Source organism: Amblyomma americanum, chromosome 1 (assembly GCF_052857255.1).
Source record: "Amblyomma americanum isolate KBUSLIRL-KWMA chromosome 1, ASM5285725v1, whole genome shotgun sequence".
NCBI classification, from domain to species: Eukaryota; Metazoa; Arthropoda; class Arachnida; order Ixodida; family Ixodidae; genus Amblyomma; species Amblyomma americanum.
In genome coordinates this window covers 475,567,056-475,585,261 of record NC_135497.1, presented here as the reverse complement: position 1 = coordinate 475,585,261, position 18,206 = coordinate 475,567,056, and the positions used below count along the sequence as shown (strand labels likewise).

The 18,206-nt window shown below is 45.3% G+C and overlaps 1 pseudogene; it reads left to right on the top strand.

Moving 5' to 3' along the window:
- Nucleotides 1-2,375: 2,375 nt before the first annotated feature.
- LOC144126481 (uncharacterized) overlaps nt 2,376-18,206 on the top strand; it is a 59,645-nt pseudogene continuing 43,814 nt past the window's right edge.

Here is an 18,206-nt window from a genome sequence, read left to right as displayed (position 1 = left end):
ACGCCCTGCTTATCATTTTACAAGCGTCAAATATACTGCGGTACGGTTTCTTATGGCTTGCAGATTTCAGCTGCAAAATCGGGCCCCTTTGAATCAACGCCGAAAGAACGCTGTAATTAAAAAAAGCTAGGCCATTTACGGAAGTGGGAGCTGCGCTCTATACTTCCACTGCATGTGAGATATGTGTACTGCACACCAAATGTAGGAGCCTTCGAGTTTGGTCTAGCTGGTGGGGCATGCATGTTCTTCAATCAGTATCATGATTTGGTATCCAGAGCTCGTGTTGTTCATTCTTTTACTTATTTCTTGGCCTGTACAGCATGCTCGCTTGGAAAACACCACACATATGCCTTCGCGCTTCAGACCAAATTGTCGCAGATTAAATTTTGATCTTATAATTACAATTTATGCGTTACTGCCCGTCATGTTTCAAGGATTTCTTTTTGTCACACAGGTTCGCTTGGAGATTGGATGCCATCAAGACGTTGACAGAAGACTGCTGAGTTATGTTGCCATTTTAAATTCAGTAAGAAATAAACCCTGTCGTTCATACTGGTGTACAATCACTGGAGTCCGAAACTGTACTCTGAAGTGCAGCACGGCACGCTACAATCTTATCGCACTAACACGAACATAACCAGGAATGTGGAAGAGAAAAAGATCTGTGAACTTGATGGCAGTGAGGTGCTTATCATGCCTTTTCAGCAAGCAGCTTTTTTCTGTAGGTGTATTGTAATGCTGCGTTTGGTTTCCATGTGTGTAATACATTAAAGTAGATGCACCATTACCGACACCTACAAAGTGAAGTGGTTTTCTTTACAGGCCCAAAAACGATCTTACTTTAATAACAATGGATGCCTAGTATCACAGCGAACGTGCCTGTGCCTTACATTCGAGAAGTTGTAACAATACACTGTAATATGGGATACATTCCTCTGGACGGTAACGTTACCCGTCCAAAAGAGACGTAAGGATGCACCTAAAAGAGCAAAACACACACTTTCAGAGCAATGTTATGCCCACTGACGTGGTGCAAAGTTGCACCATAGAAGCGTTGTAAAAAACTCATTAGGTAACTATAGCCCCTGCGAGGGTAAGCTTACGCTTACGTTACCCTTCCTAACGTGGCGTAAAGGTGCACCTAAAAGAGGAACCCATATGCTCTTGCAGAGCAATTTTACGCCCATTGATAAGGTGCAAAGTTGCTCTGTAGAAGGGTTGTAGTAAGCTCATTAGACAGGATTAACTGTAGCCCTTCCAAGTATAAGTTTGCACCCTGGGATTGGGCATAAGCTTATTCCGAGTGGGCGCAAACATGCACCAGAAAGTGAAGCATATGTTTACACTTTCATGGCCTAAGCGTTAGTCTTTCTGAGGAGGGGTAAAGTTAGACATCAAAGGGTTATACTTACACATGGCCAGACGGAATAACATTACCCCGATAACAGCCTAAACATTACACTGTGCGCACTTAGACCCCCGACGAAGGTGTAATGTTACACCAAAAGGGGGTCGCCACAGCGTCAGTGGATTTACCCCCTCAAAGGACAAAGACCACTCCTTTTTTTCTTAGAGTATATAGACCAGATTCTCTTACCCGCGCACGCAGGCTGCGGGCGCGCTCCTACTCTCGACACCAGACGCCATCTGTCGGCGCGCGCGGCCCGGTGGACTGCTGGTCGCGCCACCGCCGCTCGTAGTACGCGCGTTTACACTTTCTTCGCTTCCATTGTTGATGCGGTTCATCACCTAACGTGTGTATGGTGTTCATCTCTACTCACATTTTCCTTCTACCAGACACTATACTGCGGTTGTCGGAGACATTGTTACTCATTAAGGTCCTGTCACACAAGGCCAACATTCGGCCAATTGGGTATGTCAAAACCATGTCGTCGTGATATCTGGCTCTAGTTCACACTGCGCCGACTAAAACAATCGGCCGACTGTCGGCGTCGGCGCCAGGTCTCCCACAGGACGGCAGTTGGCTGATGGTCCGCCAACTGCCATGTCACACTACCGAGACTTCCGCCGACTTGGCCCTTTCTCGTTCTCACTCTTGTTTTGTCATTTCCTGCTATGTCAAATTCATGGGCCGGGACGCTTCATTTTTAACTCATTTAAATAAATCCCACCACAGTAAAGCAAACTGCTTAACACTCGTGAATATAAACCTGGATTAAGTGTAGCCCAGTTCTGAGCGGCACTGATTGCTGGGTCAGAAAGGCATGGCTCGAAAAATAAGCACAGTCGCTCGCGGGTAAACAAGACGGGAGAGATCATTTAGGAAATAATAATAAGAAAAAATAAATTCTGAACCACGCGGATTCGAAGTACGAACCTCTGGATTGAGAACCTATTATTTTAGCCACGACGCCATGAAGAACAGGGGGACTCGCCGGAAGCGCAGATATGAAGCAGCCCGAACTGTGACGCTCGTGACGGGAGTAAAGCTGGCGACACATGTGCGAAAACTCGGCCGGCGCGCTGCACCGTTCGCCGCTTGCGACCTGCCGCCCCACTGCAAGCAGGGGCACACGGAGCAGCAAGCATCAATGCGCCGCTCGACTCAGACACTCAAGGTCAAAGCGTACACTCTAAAGAAAAAGGTGTATGAAAGGGGTAAGAAAGGGGTAACTTCGAATTTTACCCCTTCTCGGCAGGCATGGAATAACTTTGCACCCCTTAAATACCTGCTGCGAGATATTTAGTCTGTTTCCTGAAAGTTGCACCTTTTTATCCCTTTTTGTCAGTGTTGAGAACTGTGTTTCGTTTTTTATGCCAAATATGGCGGAAAAAATGCTTCCTGGGATTTCTCCTAGAGGGCACTTTGGGCTTAGTGACTGAAATGTTGGAGGCCAAAGCAATACCGCGGAATTGTTTGCACTTGCGCACTATCTCCATGCTAGCGGGTTCTTTTTACTGAAAAGCGCAGTTTTCTTTTTTCATAACAAGTAGACTCTGAAGCGCGGCAGTTGTAGTTGATCAAAAACACATCTTTTTTTATGTGGAAGTTAGAGCAAGATGTCTTATAAGAAGAAAATGCTCTGTATAGAAGCTTTGCTTTTTATATCCTCCCAGAGTTGCTCATAATAACTCACCACTTCAGGTGTAATTTTCTCTTTAGCAGCAAAACTGAAAACAATGACAATGACGAATCTTTTTATGGTACAATGCTCAAAGAGGGAGCCAATAGAATTACATGTATGTGAGGTCAGGACTAATTTTGCGCAACCTTCGTTTGTTAAACTCGCTCGGATCAAGGTTTTTGTATTTCTTCATTTCTCAAATACGAGGTGGCACATTATTTTACTTATAGTTTTAAGATGGTGCCGTGACCAACGTTGTTTGTAAAGAACGTCGGTTGAGGGCAGTTGCATGAACCGGTCCTTGAAGCAAGTTGTTCTTAAGCGGTGAGGACCCTCAGCGATGTAAACCTGGACCCTCGTGGTAGTACGCGGGACGCGTTTATACTCCGACGTAACGCGCGCGCGCGGCACGGCGACGTCACCTAGGCCACAGCGGGACCCTCTACACTCCAACGGCGTTTGAGCGCCTTCGCGTTCGGCGGCTTCGGTGCACCTCGACCACACCAGCGGCAACTTATAGTGTGGGTCGATTTCGCTCCGAGGGCGTCAGCCTGCGCCGGCCCGGCCAGACTAAAGCCCCTCAATGGACTGAACGTAGCGCCAATCTTTGAAGAACGCCGCTCCCCTCCTCCCTTGCGCGTCTCCTACTCTTTCAGCCCTCCTATTAGCCGAATGCCGTCACGTACATTCGCGCGCTTTTTTCTTGCTTGTTTGGTTCCTTCCTCCTCACCCGCGGTGCCATACAGAGCGGGAGAAGCATGCGAGGAGCACATTTGTGAGCCATAAAGACCACGTTTTGCTCGTTTTTGCACGTTTTGCGCCTCGCATGGACTGCTTTTTCCACAGCGCCGTGTTCACGATGCCGTGTTGCTGCGCTTTTGGGTGCCGCACACCTGAAAATGACGGCAAGCGTCTCTTCAGGATTGCATCCGCGAATCGAGACGAGGCGCGGAGGAAGATTTGGCTGCAAAGAATCGGCCGGGCTGATTTGAACCCAACGCAGTGGTCGCGGCTTTGTGAGGTAAGCGAGCGATTTCTCGCTCATCACATATCTTATTGGCCGTGATATACTCTGCACTGATTCGTTAGCCTTTCCCCCTGCTAAACGCCTTATAATTGCGCTGCGTTCAACTTTCTTGACCGATCGCAATGACGTTGTGCCGAAAACTCCGTTATTCTTATCGATTCAGTCATATACTCGAAAACGTTGCTTTTGGTCTGAATATGCGGTAATTGTATCTTTAGAATATATCGCCGTAGATAACTAAGCGGTGACGGTACTTTGGCAAAAAGGGGGTGCTTAATTTTTTGCGTAATATTGAGCATATTTGGGCGACTCCACGCCCTAAAAGAAAAAAAAGAACCATTTTTCTGTCGCTATCAGCCATACTCGAAGCAAAAACGTTTCGATGAATTAAAACTATATTAAAATCGGTAGAAAGTGTTGAGCTTGATATCCATTATAATCGCCTATCTCGTATCGACTCAGAATCAAGGTCGCATTCCGGCGGTGTAGGGAACGACGTTAACTTTCTCTGAATGTGTATGAATTAGTGCTTATACTTGATGGAACACGGTTTGATAGGGGCCTTTTTTTCTGATTTCACTTTTCAACAGGACCACTTCACGGACGAGCAGTTTGAGCCGCTGATTCTCAACAGCTGCGGGGCAAAAAAATTGAAACCCAATGCCGCCCCATCGCTCTTTATCCATCGGAAGCAGCCTAAGCCGAGGAAGCCACCTGCCAAACGTAAGATTACGCCTAGAATTTGATTGACAATAATGTCACACTGCAGATTTTCTTGCGAAGAAAACATGGTGAGGATGACGTATCAATCTTTGCAGAGTAACGCTGATGTTAAACAGCGGCATGTACTCGCTAAATTTTAGGCATTTCTGGTCCCAGCCAGAAGTAAAGAGAATACGTACCTATTTTATGTATGAAGTTATGCGTGTACCAAGTCAGCTATAGATTTTATCGCCCCCTTTCGTGCAGGTCCTGCTGTGCCGTCTTGCAGCACACCTTTTGAGTCACCACAAAACAATAGCGTTGCTGGTGAGTGAGTACTTGCTGTGTGATGTCAATCACCACGCTGCACCTGATAAGGTACAAAGCTCATTGCGGGTGTATGGTGTTCATTATTACTTTTTGCAGCCTGTTTGGAAGCTGGTCCTGCTTACAGCATACCACCATGGCAAGGTAACTTTCATCCAAAAAATTCACCCATTAGGGGTTTCGTTCGTTCCCTGTTTTAGCTGTTTTTTTGTACCTAACAGTCTTGCATTATGTTCACAGGCACACAGCCTTCTTTGGTACCTGCTGGCCTTGAGCTCCTGTGTGCAGCTGCGGACTGCATTGAAAGTGAAAATCTGCCGAGAAACTACCATTTATGAACACTGTTTCTTCTGGTGAAGAGCAGTCATTTTATGATGTCTTTTCCTGTGCAGGCTGCATGGATGCTGACCCCACTAGCATTTCACTGCAAAGCTCATTGCAAGGTGCGTCCGCTAGCGGTTGTCATTCATCAACGCTGTATATTGGTGGAGTAAACTGCTATTTCACGATATACAATCTTTTTTTGTGTAGGCTGCTCGGATGCTGACAGCACTAGGCCTCTGTTGCAGAGCTAGTTGCAAAGTGAGTGTCTATCTGGTGCTATTCATTAACGCTGTATTCTGCTGAAGTGCACAGCTATTTTATGATGTTTCCTCTTCTTCTGTATAGGCTGCTCAGATGTTGACTTCACTTGCCCTTTGCTGCAGAACTCATTGCAAGGTAAGGATGCTTTAATTCATCAGGGTTTTCTCTTGTCTTGATCTTTCTGCATTATACGCAGGTATACAAACTCCTAGCACGTCTACTAGTTACGAGGCTCTTCCTGCAAGAGTAACTGATGTTGACGGTGATGATTTCTTGCTGTGAACCTAAAGGGGATTCTCTAAATTAAAACTTGCGAGCTTTCCATTTCTTCATGAGTGCACACATGATACCATAGCTCATGTTTCATGATGCACTTTTTGTCTTTGTTTCAACCAGGGACCTCATCAAAAGAGGCCTTTTGTGCAGCAGATGAGGCTGCCTTGCACAAAAGAATTGCTGAGCTAGAGGACGAGCTGAAAAGCCACAAACGGAAACTGCCCATCTGTCAGCGACAAAAGAGTGCTGCACTTCAAGACAAAAGCGCACTGAAGAGACGGACCTGTTATTTTTTAGCAAATGACCAGCTTAAATTCGTGGAAAAATCTACAATGCATGGCACACCATGGTCGACTTCTACCATTGAAAAGGGATTGAAAATCAGGCTGTCTTGTGGATCTCGGGGTTATAACGTCGTCCAAGAAATTGGGACACCACTTCCGCCTGAACGCATTCTGCAGAGACACCTAGAAGATTTGAAATTTTTGCCTGGAATACTTCATGAAATTCTACCATCTCTTTCTGTCAGAGTGAGTATGTCTGGCATAACACATCTTTTCCTTGCTTAACATACGTGCTTTGGCAACAAGGGCCCAAGCGGATGTTAAAGCTAACTACTAACACTGTTAATTATTTGGGGGGAAGTTCGCAATACATTCATTGGCTGATGTGATTTTTGTACTGGAGATATTTTGTTTTATTGCAACGAAGGCAGTCATTTGCAATGTGACAGTATTTACATGCATCTTCTTTATCAGGTGAACCTCATGAAGGACTATGAGAAGCACGCCATCCTGATATTGGATGAAATGCAGCTTACGCCGGGAATCGCCTACGACCAGGGAACCGAAACGGTGATTGGGAAGCCAACCATTCCTTTATCAAGTGGTACCCTCCCAGACAATGTTATGGCCACGCATGGTCTTGTTTTTATGCTTGCTGGAGTGACCACACGCTGGAAGCAGACAGTAGCATACCACTTAACATCAAACTCTTTTTGCAGTAATACTGTGAAACATGTGATTCTCGAAATCATCAAATCATGTGAGAGCATTGGGACCGAAATAGATGCAATAGTCTGCGACATGAGATGTGGCAATCAAGCCCTGTGGAAAGAATTTGGAATTGTTGTTGGCAGGCACTGCCGCAAAAAAAGTATCTTGTTCCCATCCATGTGACAGAAGCCGACAGCTTTACTTCGTGGCAGACGTTGCCCATCTGTTGAAAAATCTGCGCAACCACCTAACTCGTGGACAGTCACTTTTTATGCATGAATCTATAGTTAGGAAACGCAGCTTAATGTCAAGCGAGGTAAACCTAGTTCAAGTAGAAAGGCTTGTCGAACTCGACTCTAAGCTTGACCTGAACATAGCACCTCACCTTAAGCCCTCTTGCCTTGACCCTGGTCATTTTGAAAAAGTGAAAGTTGGTCTGGCATTTTCGCTCTTCAACCGTGATACTGCAGCAGCATTACGCCTTCTGGTTCAAAGAGGGTCCCTGCCAGATGAGGCCCTGACTACTGCGTGGTTTTTTGAAACTGTTTTTAAGTGGTTTAAGGTTATGACATCGAGAACTACAAAGCTTGCCATTAGCAAATTTGATCAGGTGAAGTATGCCGAGGCAGTTTTGTTCCTAAATGATGTCATTTGTTTGTTCTCAAACATTAAAATAGGTGATAGAAAACATTTCTGGAAGCCAGTCCAAACTGGCGTTATTTTAGTTAGTACTGTTGCCCTTGAACTCCAATACTATTATCATAATAAGAAAGGTTTTGTCAGTGTTTTTTAAGTCGATTCGGTTAAGACCCACTAGAAAACCTGTTTTCAACTCTCCGGTCAAAAAATCTCGTCCCCAGGTCACTCGACTTTCGCTGCGCAATTCGTGTGGCAACGATGGCTCAGTTCTTCAGGCCAAGCAAATTTGGTAACTATGACCATGACTCAGGGCACTCGCTGATAGGTCTGAGCAGCCTACCAGCAAAACAGAACGAAAATATTGACATCACCAACGTTGCATTCCCTGAGGACATACTTGCATTAAGTACCCTTGAGCAAGAGTCTTTTGAGTACCTTGCTGGTTACATTGTGAGCGAAGTCCAAAAAAACATGTCTATTTGTGATGATTGTCAGAAAGCTATAACATGCAAGGAGGACAACACACTTACTCAGCTTAAGTCGTATACAGAGAAAATACGACTTGCTTTGCCTTCACCAGCTGTTGTTCAATTTTTGGAAAGGGTTGAAAACCTTTTCCGTGTGAACAGTGCAAAAGTTCTCCAGAATGAGCTTACACTCTCTCAGCTTGAGGCCTGTATGCTGAAAAGTATAACCCAGGTGAACTGTTTTCCAGACTGTCATAACATTGCAAACAAGCTTCTCAAAGTATACCTGAAAACAAGGCTTCATATATATTTGCGCAATGAAAACCAGCGCATGGCTGAGATCAGATCTAATCTAAAATGTGGCAGTAGGAGTGTTGGTAAACAGGTGGCAACCAGCAATGTAAAATGATGCCAAGCTGGAGACCTAAAACAATTGCAAACCTTTCTCACACCTTTTGAAAGCCTCAGAAAGAGCAACTTTCTCTGTGCCTGTTATGCCAAAAAGCAGTTTTAGTAATGATATAATCAAAATGTGCATTTGGAAAACCCTTGGACATATTAGTGACCGCTGAGAATTTTGCAATTCTGTGTCCCTCTCAATTCCTTTCTCCTATTTGTTTCACAATTTTGAGTATTGAGTTGTGCGTGTTTGTAGTACAGCTTGGAAAACAAGTTGAAATCTTCTACATTGTAATAGATGTCATCATCATCAGCCTTACTACACCCACTGCAGTGCAAAGGCCTCTCCCATGTCTCTCCAATTAACCCTCTCCTGTGCCAGCTGCATCTACTATTTGACTGCAAACTTCTTAATCTCATCCACCCACCTAAGCTTCTGCCGCCCCCTGCTACGCTTACTATCTGAATCCATTCCGTTACTCTTAATGACCAGCGGATATCTTGCCTTCGCAGTACATGCCCTGCCCAAGCCCATTTCTTCCTCTTGATTTCGACTAGTATGTCATTAACACGCGTTTGTTCTCTCACCCACTCTGCCCGCTTCCGGTCTCTTAACGTTACACCTATCATTTTTCTTTCCATGGCTCGCTGCGTTGTCCTTAACTTAAGCTAAGCTCTTTTCTTAGCCTCCACATTTCTGCCCAGTAGGTGCGTACCGGTAAGATACAGCTGTTGTACACTTTTCTCCTGAGGGAAATTGGTAAACTGCCGTTCATTATCTGAGAGAACATGCCATTTGCACGTCACCCCATTCTTATCTTTCTAGTTATTTCCCTCTCATGATCCGGATCAGCTGTCACTGCCTGCACTAAGGAATGTATTCTTTTACTACTTCCAGCACCTCGTTGCCAGTTGTGAACTGTTGTTCCCTTGCTAGACTGTTAACCATTACTTTGGTTTTCTGCATGTTAATATTTAGACCCACCGTACTGCTCTATCTGTCTAACTCATTGATCATGATTTGCAGTTCATATCCTGAGTGACTCAGCAAGGCAATGTCGTCAGCGAATCGCAGAATATTTGGGTATTCTCTATTAACTCTTATTCCCAACTGTTCCCAATTCAGGCCTAGGAATACCTGCTGTAAACAGGCAGTGAATAGCTTTGGCGAGATTGTGTGTCCCTGCCTGACGCCCTTCCTTATTGGAATTTTATTGCTGACTTTATGAAGGACTATGGTAGCTGTGCAGTTGCTATATATATATATATATATATATATATATATATATATATATATATCTTCCAGTATTTTGACATGAGGCTCTTCTACACCCTGATTACGCAATGGCTGTATTACTGCTGAGGTTTCCACTGAATCGACTGCTTTCTCGTAATCAATGTAGGCTATATAGAGAGGTCGGTTATATTCTGCGCATTTCTCTGACACCTGATTGATATTAAGAATATGATCTATTATGGGATATCCTTTACGAAAGCCTGCCTGATCATTTGGTTGATTAAGGTCTAAGGTTGCCTTGACTGTATTAGCGATTACCATAGTAAATGCCTTGTAGGACACGGATAGTAAGCTGATCGGCCTGTAATTTTTCAAGTCCTTGGCGTCTCCCTTCTTATGAATTAAGATAATATTTCCATTCTTCCAAGCTTCTGGTACGGTCGAAGTCTTAAGGCATTGCGTATACAGGGTGGCTAGTTTTTCTAGCACGATCTGCCCTCCGTCCTTCCACAGATCTGCTGTTACCTGATCCTCCCCAACTGCTTTTTCCCTTTTCATTGCTCCTAAGGCTTTCTTTACTTCCTCTGCCGTTACTGGCGGGATGACGCTTTGCTGTGTGTTACTGTCTCTCTCATTAACGTTCTGATTACTTTGGCTATTGTACAGATTTGTGTAGAACTCTTCGGCTACTTTAACTATCTTATTCATATTGCTAATGACATTGCCCTCCCCGTTTCGTAACTCATACATCTGGTTTTTACCTTTGCCTAGTTTCCTCTTCACCGCTTTTAGGCTATCTCCGTACTCTAGAGCATGCTCGATTCTCTCCATAATAAACTTCCTTATGTTGGCTACCTTGCGCTCATTTATTAAGTTGGATAGCTCGGTTAGTTCTATTCTGTCGGAAGGGTTAGACGCCCCCATGCTTTGGCGTTTCTTAATCAGATCTTTCGTCACCTGAGATAGCTTTCCGGTATTCTGTCGAACTGTCCTGCCACCTACTTCTACTGCGCACTCCCTAATGATGGCCGTCAGATTATGGCTCATTGTATGAACATGAAGATTGTCTTCCTCAGTTAAAGCCGAATATCTGTTTTGCAGCGATATCCTGAGTTCCTGTACTTTCCCTCTTACCGCTAACTCGTTAATGGACTTCCTCTTCACCAGCTTCTTTTGTTCCCTCTTCAAGTCTAAGCTAATTCGAGACCTTACCATTCTGTGCTCACTGCAGCGCACCTTTCCGAGGACGTCCACATCCTGAATGATGCCAGATTGAGCGCATAGTATGAAGTCGATTTCATTTTTAGTCTCACCATTGGGGCTCTTCCAGGTCCACTTCTTGTTTTCTCGTTTGCGGAAGAAGGTATTCGTGATCCGTAAATTATTTCTATCTGCGAATTCGTCTAATAACTCTCCGCTACCATCATATCATCATCGCTGTGGCATATACCGGGAAAATGTGAAGTGGCTGCCTTAAGTTTCTGCCGTTGTATCTTCCTGTCTGTAGTCGCTTTCTTTGGTTTTATGTTCACGTAGTCTGCTCTAATTATATGTATATGATATATATCTTTGTTCACTGTCTGTTCTATTCTTTTTTCTCACTGCAACACGTATCTAGGCGAAATAAAACAAAATGTTTTGTGCTGTTACTTGATATTCTGTGTTCTTTTTTTAAGTTGAAATGACAAAGCTTTTACTGTAGCACCGAAAGACTTGAAAATATGGTTATTGTGTACCAGGAAGGGTGCACTGGTCTTTGTGAACCCATGTAAAATTTCGATTTCGGACCCTAGTATGTATCAAGGTTTGGCACTGTCTATATGAACAAATTATTATAGCAAAATTTCATACACAGTGATCCACTTTCAGGTACTGCCTAGTGCTCGCTTTTTTAATTGTTAAAATTTTCGTTTCCTTGGTGACCCGCCCCCCCCCCCCCCATATTGGAAATTTAATTTGCTAATAAATGTTAAAGCCATGTGGCACGAAAGTTCGAGTAAAGTTGCACAAAGCTGGTGCAAACATAACTACCTATTGAGGCCTTTGATCGCCGACGCACCTAAATGTCAACACAGCGAAGGGGAAGCGTTGGATGTGCCGTAAGAATATCTACGTGATGCTATTTTCTGCACCAAACGCTCTCACGTACCATGAACAAAAGGAATACTGCCTCCAGATCCTGTATGATTGGGGATCTGTAATGTTAACTCTTGCTCCTTAGCTTTATTTAGGTATCAGGAGCCATATGGGAAGAGTTTCGCGCATATTCATTCAGTTACGCACTGTTAGAAACGAACAACCAGTTTGACTAACCACTAAACTAATTTCACATGCGAAGGCCCTCGATTCTACACTTAACGAATTCCTGCGCGGCTGGGACAAAGTCCTATGTTAGCTCTGTACCTCTGAAGGGGCATGTTAGGAGCACCTCTGAAGGTCCATGGGTGCCTGCGTGCGGCGATACCGCGGATTCCAAAGGTGGGTGGGAGGGGGCAAAGCCGCATGTTAGATCATACTTTGTATTCGCTCATTTTGTTAAGATACTGTATAAAATGCCAAGCACGCTACATCTTGCTGCCACGCGCAACACACGCAAGCGCCGATATGATCCGCAGTAGCTGCTTGCACACACATGTAAAACGAGTGCCGCCTTGCTTTTATAGACCCCTCCCTGCCTCTAAAAAGAAAAAAAGGCACGCATGGCATTATGTAACGTGCTCTGACCAGCGGCACACGCAAAAGCGACGCCTAGCTAGCGGAGCACGTCGCTTTGGCATCAGTGACGAGCTTCGGCAGCTTTATCGGTAGCTCGCTAGCCAGTGACACAAGCACGATAACCTGTCGGATCAATCGCTTTCGCACGTCAAATATAACGTTGAAGCCGCGCTGCGCACTTTGGCGGGTAACCGACGAGTGACTGAAGCACGGAGGCGAAGGCAGTAGCTGCTTCAGCGCCGGGGTCGCGCGCGGCATGGCACAGTGTCGGACACCTAACAGCGGGAATACCAAAGCGCAACGACATTTAGACTTTCTAACTTGGTTTTTCAGCAGACAGAGATAATATGACATGAAAAAATTGGGACAAAAATACGATTTCAAAAGGCCCCGCGATACCTTGCGCCAGCTTTAGCGCCAGTGTTTTCTCCGGTGAGCGTCTGCTACTTCCGCCCCGCGTAGGGGGAGCCACAGTCGAAACGAGAGAGAAAGAGCGGCGGCGCACGAGAGGGAGAGAGGAGATGCCGCCACATTTAGTCCATTGAGGGGCTTTAGGCCAGACCGGTTCCGCCTCTCGTAGGGGCGGCGTTTTACCGTCTTCCGAAATCTATGGGAACCGTCTTGAGTTCAGGTTTGCACAGATTATGGTGAATACCCCTCTTATTTTCTGAAAAGAATAATATGAAGGGCGACTCACTCATCTCTCTTCACGCTACCCTGGTTATGGGTAGGGCAGGAAGTGAAAACCAGGTTGTTAACGAGGGTGTTTGTCGGAAACCAACTTCTTGTAAGTCAGTTTTCCTGGATTTTGAAAGTTGAAACCGGAAATTCTCCTTCACATACAGCCTTTTAATTTACTACTCTGCCAACCGAGGGAAGGTGAGTCAATCGCCTTCCATTTTATTCGTTTTATAAAAGAATAGAGAGTGACACCCCTCAATCTCAGTGAACCTGAAGCCCCAGAGGTTACCACCAACTTTCGAGATCGAGTACAAAGGGTGGTTCACATGCAAGCGATTCGGCGAATAGAGCGAACAGCGGCGCGGCGCCGCGAAGCGTATCGCGAGCTTTCGTTTCACATTCGTCGCCGCTGCGCGTTTCCCACTGCTACAGCGGCTATAATTCCAGCCACTGTACCACCGCTGCGAAAACCAATTTTTCTGGCAAAAGATGTGCGTTTGCAACCGGTTTTGGTGGGCTGCAAACACAAAAAAAGTGTAATATATCAGCACAATTTTGTCGTTTATTTTCTAAGTCTATTTGAATATTATAAATCTTTCGTTTTAAGCATTCAACACCACTTTATATAATTTATTCTTTAAACAAAATTTCGTACGTGCCACGCACAAAGACACACACTGAAACACTGGTCTATGCGCATGCTTTCTTGCAGGAGGCCTCTACTGGTCACGTGGCAACGCCGAGCCGTCATTGGTTGAGATGCGGTGCTGCCGCGTTGCCGCCACCAAAATTTCCAACTTGCCCGAACCTCGCCGCTCCAGCCGCTGGAGCTTCCTTCGCCGCTTGATGAGAGCGGGTGTATGCGCTGCGGCGGCGGGATTTGCGAGCGGTTCGCTTACGTGTAAAAAGGGCAGCTGCCGAAGGGTACTCTGTTGCACCGTTGTACATGTTTCGACCTGCTCCTCGCGTTCACAGCCATGCTTTGCACACAAAAGAAGAGAGAGCGAGTATTTATTGTGGATAAGCTAGAGACCAGTGCTGGTACAGGAGGCGAACTTGTCGCTAGAGTCAGTGGAAATTTTTGATTCACTGGAACTTTTGGCTGCTCATTGTGTCCTTTCAACAACTCCCCTCTCATACAGATAAAAAAGCATCTTCCCTCTACCTTTTCGAACAAGAATGCGGAAATGTGAACAACAGTTTTCGTTTGAAAAATATGTGCTATACTGCAGAGGTTGCTACTATTCTGCAAGTTGTCAACTGGCCACTTGCGGATACCAGTGAGTCATCTTTTCCGGAAAGCTTGTTTTCCAACTAAAAGGTCTCGAACCCAAACGACGCACTCACATTCTTCTTGAGAAGGAAAACTTCGGATGGTCGCGCGCTGTCTGCAGAAGAGGCTAGGCAGGGAGAGGAAAATGCCTTCGTTGCCGTTCGGTGTTGTGTGGGTTCATTGTTCGGGCTGCAGGTGCAGAGGGGTGAATGGAGGAAGTTAGAACGCCGGAAGTTGAAGCGCAGGTGCGATGAGTTTTAGCGCCAGCTACAAAAAGCAGCCCAGTCAGCAATATGGCGGTACGGGAAAGTGTATATAGAAGGAAGGAAAAGAGAAAGAAGGGGTTTAGGAGGAGAGAAAACTCATGAGTGAGGAGTGCACATTTCCTTGCCTCTGAAAAACACCGCAACTATTGCTGACATGCTGACTTGGAATTCCCTTGGAGTGCAGCCCTTTTGAAATGTGCTGCTTTTATGGAAGCTCCTCTCCCGATCTTTTTACATTGTACTGCTCTCTAAGGGGTAACAGACGAGTTGGTACCTGCTTAGTGGCTTTGTCCTGTGTCTCGCTGCATGTTTCATTAGCTTCCAGTTCCTACATTCGTTGTATTCTTCACAATACAGTTTTCACCAACGTCCTAGGAGCCGCCACCTCTAGGCTAGATTACGGCGGTGAAAGGCAATACGTTTTTCGTACTCCGCTTATCGCCATCCTTTTTCCGCGTACGCAGAGAAAGGTAGCCTGTGCGACCAAAAATGACTCCCGTGATGTCACGGCTTCTTAGAAAAACAAAATGGGGACCTTTTTTCGGATGTAATTAACTGCTTTCTGCATTGTTAGCAACTGTAGTCTTGTAACGATCATTTCTAGTTATATTAAAGCATATTTCCTTGCTTTTCATGATCTCGTCCAAGCTGATGTCAGTGATGACACTTCACAAGGAAATACATCACGAGAGCGTCCCTAACACATTTAGTCGCTGTTCAAGCGTATCAAAACGTATTTCCACAGAGCTGGCCCTCGTTGCAGAAACTCCTTCATCTTAATAAAAGTGGTGAACACAAATTAAAAGTAGATAGACGCGAAGCAATTTTTTTCATTGCTGTCCATCGCGTTTGCGAGATGCCTTTAGAGCGATGGATTCGGATAAGAGCAGGAGATAGAGTTCAATCGTGACATTGAGTAGCCTCCGATTTCCTGAGCACATAACTCTGGGCCTAGGGAAGAATGGGCCATGATGTCACGCAGAATAGTTCCACTACCGCAGGTCCGGACCACAGACACGAAATCGCTTGTAGAATATGAACGAGGGACCTGGAGAGCACTGACAGGCACTCTAAGGTTATGTCCAGACCTGGAAACAAATCTTGCCACACATCGATCAAAAACATCGACGTTAACGAAAAGGCTCCAAATTAAAATGTGGAAAACAAATATCTTCGTTTGAGTGTTTTAAATGACGCGGCAGTCTGGACAGCTTTACCAGACATACAGTATGGCATACACAATGGCATGCAGCTTGTTAGAACAGCCACGCGTATTTTTGAGCTCAGCTGCGTCAAACCTTCACTCTGAGAACGCTTTGTGTTTCGTCACGCGTAATATTGGTGAACTCTTCTGAAGGAAGGCAGCTGAAATCGAGACGGGCTCCCTAGGCACCATGATATATCACGTTCAAAGACGCGCGGACCGTTTCCAGTAACAGAAGTGTTATTACGCACCAGCCCGCGCCGCGGGCGCGTTTTTTAACTGTGTAAAATTTCGAGCGGACGTTTTTGTATTTAAAACATCGTTTTAAACACCAGTATTCGAATCCTCACGTGCATTCTTCCAGCTGAATCACAAGCCATCAAATAGCATGGAATCAATTTTAACGCAGCAACACCTCTCCCAACTTCGGCGCACGCAACCAGCTTCCAGGCGCACTCTGCAATATGCTGGGCGATAATAAGTGTCACATAAAAATAAATCGAAAATCTTTTTTAGCAACGATGAGCCAGACCGTCACATAGTACTATTCTAAATGATATATTTCAGGGTACTTAAAAATGATGAGCACTTTTCTACACCTATTTTTATTCCGCGGCTATATAGTAATGTCCGAAAATGAAAATATTTAGGCCATTCCCCTGACGCTTCTATCATTATTGGCCGAACCACGCTGTGAACGTCGTAGATTAATGGTGTAAAGCTGAAGATGTTAATAGCACATATTTGTAGTTTTCTCGTCGGGGAACGTTAAAAGCCAGTTCCGACCACGGCTTTGCTGCGTCAGTAAATTCCGGAAATATTCCTTGGACATCGTTTTAATCGAATCCCATATATATCATAGAATTCGGATATCGAACCCAACTTGATTTACTGCAACGATCAAAACTACACCAAATAAATCTATTTGCTACTTTTGTCACAAAAACCCGAACGGTGGCAGATAGCCTAAGCCATGTTAGATTATTGAAGCCTACGGGAGGCTAATATGCGAATCAAACTGATAAAATAACTTAACTTAGACTCGAGCCAGCTTAAAGGACTTAGAATCCAGCTAGCTTCCACGCAGTTTCACTCGCCCACGTGATCAGTGCATATAAGCATTGCGTTATTTGCTTTAGAACCTCGGGCTCCATATGGCACTGCAATTGAACTACAGTTGTAATGGCCTTTTACCTGTGTTTCTCGTTTTCTGATCCATGTTCCTTTTGTTGATGTACAGTCGGGGACAAAGGTCTGGAGACCACATGTTCCTCAAACGAAGCCAATAGCTCTGCTATTAGCCGGCGGCTGGAGACAACACCTGTGGAGGTGAATGACAACATTTTGTTCTTTCATCTCCTGAAGTGCGGTCTCCAGCCGCTGAATAATAATAGAATTATCGGCTTCTTTTCAGGAACACGTGGTCTTCAGACTTTTGTCCCCAACTGTATGTTCTGTGCATATGTTTCAAGGGAGGGGGATGGAGGGGGTACGCATACGTTATGCAATAAGAATAAAATTGTCGCTGAAATTTTCGTTAACGTTAATACCTCATATGACATCAAGCCGGCGCTTTCCTAGAAGTAGTGCCGAGCCGCCAGCGTCACTCAATTGTTCAAAAACAACATAAGCTGTGGACCGTTGCACGGAAGCAAAGTTTGAAGGAAAGAAAGGTAGGAGTCGGAGGAAGAGTGCTTAATTAATAGAGCAGGTAAGCCCATCGCAGCGGCGGAGTGCTAGGACCGAAATGGTCCGCTTTCAGCACCGAAATAAAGAGAACGATGGAGCTTGCGATTTTCAGAAGAAAACGGAGTTATGGGAGCCCTGCTGTTCGCGATTATTTTGTTGAACTCATTAAAAAAATTCTTTTGGGCTATTTTCGTGATACATATCATTTTCACATTTGGCTACATTTCGGCTCCTTTTTCCCGCTTTGGCGTTTGGTGCTCGGACCCATTTGACAGCTCTGCTTGAGGCGCATCGACGTGCTTAACAGCGTGCGCTTCGGGCTGAAAATCCTCTCGGGACTATGCCACCGCCTGTGTCGCAAAACAAACGCGGACGCCCTATTCTAGCCCTGTGGGTGTTTTGCCACGTCAGTGCAACCTTTTCTTTCGGAGCAACCTCCGTGCCAGTATGTGGGTTTGAAGGGGGCTTGCAAGCAAGTGTTTTTACTTTTTCAGGCACACACACAGCACACGCACACTGACCCTTAGCCTCCCCTCCAAAGAAAACAAAAGTCCAGAGCTGCAAGAGTCTCTTCGAAACACGTAAGCGTGGTTTAGCCAGCCACGTCGTGTGAGTAAAGCTGCGCTTACCTTAAAAAT